Raw genomic sequence first — 5,000 nt, 5'->3', positions numbered from 1 at the left:
ACCGGCCCACAAGAGGCGGCAGCCGGTCCCCAAACACCGGCCGGGGACCGGCCCACAGGAGGCGGCAGCCGGTCCCCAAACACCAGCCGGGGACCGGCCCACAGGAGGCGGCAGCCGGTCCCCAAACACCAGCCGGGGACCGGCCCACAGGAGGCGGCAGCCGGTCCCCAAACACCAGCCGGGGACCGGCCCACAGGAGGCGGCAGCCGGTCCCCAAACACCAGCCGGGGACCGGCCCACAGGAGGCGGCAGCCGGTCCCCAAACACCAGCCGGGGACCGGCCCACAGGAGGCGGCAGCCGGTCCCCAAACACCAGCCGGGGACCGGCCCACAAGAGGCGGCAGCCGGTCCCCAAACACCAGCCGGGGACCGGCCCACAGGAGGCGGCAGCCAGTCCCCAAACACTGGCCGGGGAGTGGCACAAATTCTAAGTCCCACGAGCCCCTGGTGACCCGACAATCGGACTTAGTGCAATTTTCCAAGTGCTGCAAGCCAATGTTGGCCCGACAAGTCCCCAAACGGCAGCCCGGTTTTGAGCCACTAGTGTCGGCCTATAAGTCCCCAAACACCGGCCCGGTTTTACGACCACTAGTCCCCCAACACTAGCCCGGGATTCAGCCACTAGTGGCGGGCACAATTCCCCAAACACCGGCCCGGATTTCAGCCACTAGTGGCGGGCACAAGTCCCCCAACACTAGCCCAGTTCTCAGCCACTAGTGGCGGGCACAATTCCCCAAACACCGGTCCGATAATACGCGCGCATATCCCCAAACACCGGCCCGATAATACGCGCACAATTCCCCAAACACCGGCGCGGATTTCAGCCACTATTGGCGGGCACAAGTCCCCCAACACTAGCCCGGGATTCAGCCACTAGTGGCGGGCACGATTCCCCAAACACCGGTCCGATAATACGCGCGCATATCCCCAAACACCGGCCCGATAATACGCGCACAATTCCCCAAACACCGGCGCGGATTTCAGCCACTAGTGGCGGGCACAAGTCCCCCAACACTAGCCAAGTTCTCAGCCACTAGTGGCGGGCACAATTCCCCAAACACCGGCCCGATAATACGCGCACAATTCCCCAAACACCGGCGCGGATTTCAGCCACTATTGGCGGGCACAAGTCCCCCAACACTAGCCCGGGATTCAGCCACTAGTGGCGGGCACGATTCCCCAAACACCGGTCCGATAATACGCGCGCATATCCCCAAACACCGGCCCGATAATACGCGCACAATTCCCCAAACACCGGCGCGGATTTCAGCCACTAGTGGCGGGCACAAGTCCCCCAACACTAGCCAAGTTCTCAGCCACTAGTGGCGGGCACAATTCCCCAAACACCGGCCCGATAATACGCGCACAATTCCCCAAACACCGGCGCGGATTTCAGCCACTATTGGCGGGCACAAGTCCCCCAACACTAGCCCGGGATTCAGCCACTAGTGGCGGGCACAATTCCCCAAACACCGGCCCGGATTTCAGCCACTAGTGGCGGGCACAAGTCCCCCAACACTAGCCCAGTTCTCAGCCACTAGTGGCGGGCACAATTCCCCAAACACCGGTCCGATAATACGCGCGCATATCCCCAAACACCGGCCCGATAATACGCGCACAATTCCCCAAACACCGGCGCGGATTTCAGCCACTATTGGCGGGCACAAGTCCCCCAACACTAGCCCGGGATTCAGCCACTAGTGGCGGGCACGATTCCCCAAACACCGGTCCGATAATACGCGCGCATATCCCCAAACACCGGCCCGATAATACGCGCACAATTCCCCAAACACCGGCGCGGATTTCAGCCACTAGTGGCGGGCACAAGTCCCCCAACACTAGCCAAGTTCTCAGCCACTAGTGGCGGGCACAATTCCCCAAACACCGGCCCGATAATACGCGCACAATTCCCCAAACACCGGCGCGGATTTCAGCCACTATTGGCGGGCACAAGTCCCCCAACACTAGCCCGGGATTCAGCCACTAGTGGCGGGCACGATTCCCCAAACACCGGTCCGATAATACGCGCGCATATCCCCAAACACCGGCCCGATAATACGCGCACAATTCCCCAAACACCGGCGCGGATTTCAGCCACTAGTGGCGGGCACAAGTCCCCCAACACTAGCCAAGTTCTCAGCCACTAGTGGCGGGCACAATTCCCCAAACACCGGCCCGATAATACGCGCACAATTCCCCAAACACCGGCGCGGATTTCAGCCACTATTGGCGGGCACAAGTCCCCCAACACTAGCCCGGGATTCAGCCACTAGTGGCGGGCACGATTCCCCAAACACCGGTCCGATAATACGCGCGCATATCCCCAAACACCGGCCCGATAATACGCGCACAATTCCCCAAACACCGGCGCGGATTTCAGCCACTAGTGGCGGGCACAAGTCCCCCAACACTAGCCAAGTTCTCAGCCACTAGTGGCGGGCACAATTCCCCAAACACCGGTCCGATAATACGCGCGCATATCCCCAAACACCGGCCCGATAATACGCGCACAATTCCCCAAACACCGGCGCGGATTTCAGCCACTAGTGGCGGGCACAAGTCCCCCAACACTAGCCCGGGATTCAGCCACTAGTGGCGGGCACAATTCCCCAAACACCGGTCCGATAATACGCGCGCATATCCCCAAACACCGGCCCGATAATACGCGCACAATTCCCCAAACACCGGCGCGGATTTCAGCCACTAGTGGCGGGCACAAGTCCCCCAACACTAGCCAAGTTCTCAGCCACTAGTGGCGGGCACAATTCCCCAAACACCGGTCCGATAATACGCGCGCATATCCCCAAACACCGGCCCGATAATACGCGCACAATTCCCCAAACACCGGCGCGGATTTCAGCCACTATTGGCGGGCACAAGTCCCCCAACACTAGCCCGGGATTCAGCCACTAGTGGCGGGCACGATTCCCCAAACACCGGTCCGATAATACGCGCGCATATCCCCAAACACCGGCCCGATAATACGCGCACAATTCCCCAAACACCGGCGCGGATTTCAGCCACTAGTGGCGGGCACAAGTCCCCCAACACTAGCCAAGTTCTCAGCCACTAGTGGCGGGCACAATTCCCCAAACACCGGCCCGATAATACGCGCACAATTCCCCAAACACCGGCGCGGATTTCAGCCACTATTGGCGGGCACAAGTCCCCCAACACTAGCCCGGGATTCAGCCACTAGTGGCGGGCACGATTCCCCAAACACCGGTCCGATAATACGCGCGCATATCCCCAAACACCGGCCCGATAATACGCGCACAATTCCCCAAACACCGGCGCGGATTTCAGCCACTAGTGGCGGGCACAAGTCCCCCAACACTAGCCAAGTTCTCAGCCACTAGTGGCGGGCACAATTCCCCAAACACCGGTCCGATAATACGCGCGCATATCCCCAAACACCGGCCCGATAATACGCGCACAATTCCCCAAACACCGGCGCGGATTTCAGCCACTAGTGGCGGGCACAAGTCCCCCAACACTAGCCCGGGATTCAGCCACTAGTGGCGGGCACGATTCCCCAAACACCGGTCCGATAATACGCGCGCATATCCCCAAACACCGGCCCGATAATACGCGCACAATTCCCCAAACACCGGCGCGGATTTCAGCCACTAGTGGCGGGCACAAGTCCCCCAACACTAGCCAAGTTCTCAGCCACTAGTGGCGGGCACAATTCCCCAAACACCGGTCCGATAATACGCGCGCATATCCCCAAACACCGGCCCGATAATACGCGCACAATTCCCCAAACACCGGCGCGGATTTCAGCCACTAGTGGCGGGCACAAGTCCCCCAACACTAGCCCGGGATTCAGCCACTAGTGGCGGGCACAATTCCCCAAACACCGGTCCGATAATACGCGCGCATATCCCCAAACACCGGCCCGATAATACGCGCACAATTCCCCAAACACCGGCGCGGATTTCAGCCACTATTGGCGGGCACAAGTCCCCCAACACTAGCCCGGGATTCAGCCACTAGTGGCGGGCACGATTCCCCAAACACCGGTCCGATAATACGCGCGCATATCCCCAAACACCGGCCCGATAATACGCGCACAATTCCCCAAACACCGGCCCGGATTTCAGCCACTAGTGGCGGGCACAAGTCCCCCAACACTAGCCAAGTTCTCAGCCACTAGTGGCGGGCACGATTCCCCAAACACCGGTCCGATAATACGCGCGCATATCCCCAAACACCGGCCCGATAATACGCGCACAATTCCCCAAACACCGGCCCGGATTTCAGCCACTAGTGGCGGGCACAAGTCCCCAAACACTAGCCAAGTTCTCAGCCACTAGTGGCGGGCACAATTCCCCAAACACCGGTCCGATAATACGCGCGCATATCCCCAAACACCGGCCCGATAATACGCGCACAATTCCCCAAACACCGGCCCGATAATACGCGCGCAATTCCCCAAACACCGGCCCGATAATACGCGCGCAATTCCCCAAACACCGGCCCGATAATACGCGCACATTTCCCCAAACACCGGCGCGGATTTCAGCCACTATTGGCGTGCACAAGTCCCCCAACACTAGCCCGGGATTCAGCCACTATTGGCGGGCACAAGTCCCCCAACACTAGCCCGGGATTCAGCCACTAGTGGCGGGCACGATTCCCCAAACACCGGCCCGGCGCTGAGTTTATGGCCTCCGAAAGGCCCATACATTCAGACGGGTCCATGTATTTTCAGTTTTCCGTAGCAGGTGTGATTGTTTGTTTAATTAGGTAGTTTGTGTTGGTGACGGTGTTCCTAACTGTGGTGGCTTGTTTGTAGAATGTGGGGCCCTGCGTTTGTGTTATGTTGATTTCTGGTAATTTACTTTTTACTAAGTAGTCTTTCAGGTTTTTGTTTCTTTTAAAGGCTGAGATGATTTTGTAATCTTGGATTATGCTTGTGTTCTGTAGTGTCTGATTTATATTTTGTCCATTCATTCAGACGGGTCCATGTATTTTCAGCGACAGCCGCAGTACCG

Source organism: Urocampus carinirostris, unplaced genomic scaffold (assembly GCF_059441175.1).
Source record: "Urocampus carinirostris isolate Australia breed hairy pipefish unplaced genomic scaffold, RoL_Ucar_1.0 HiC_scaffold_96, whole genome shotgun sequence".
In the NCBI taxonomy this organism is placed as follows: domain Eukaryota; kingdom Metazoa; phylum Chordata; class Actinopteri; order Syngnathiformes; family Syngnathidae; genus Urocampus; species Urocampus carinirostris.
The sequence above is the reverse complement of the archived record's forward strand: the minus strand, read 5'-3'. Positions refer to the sequence as shown.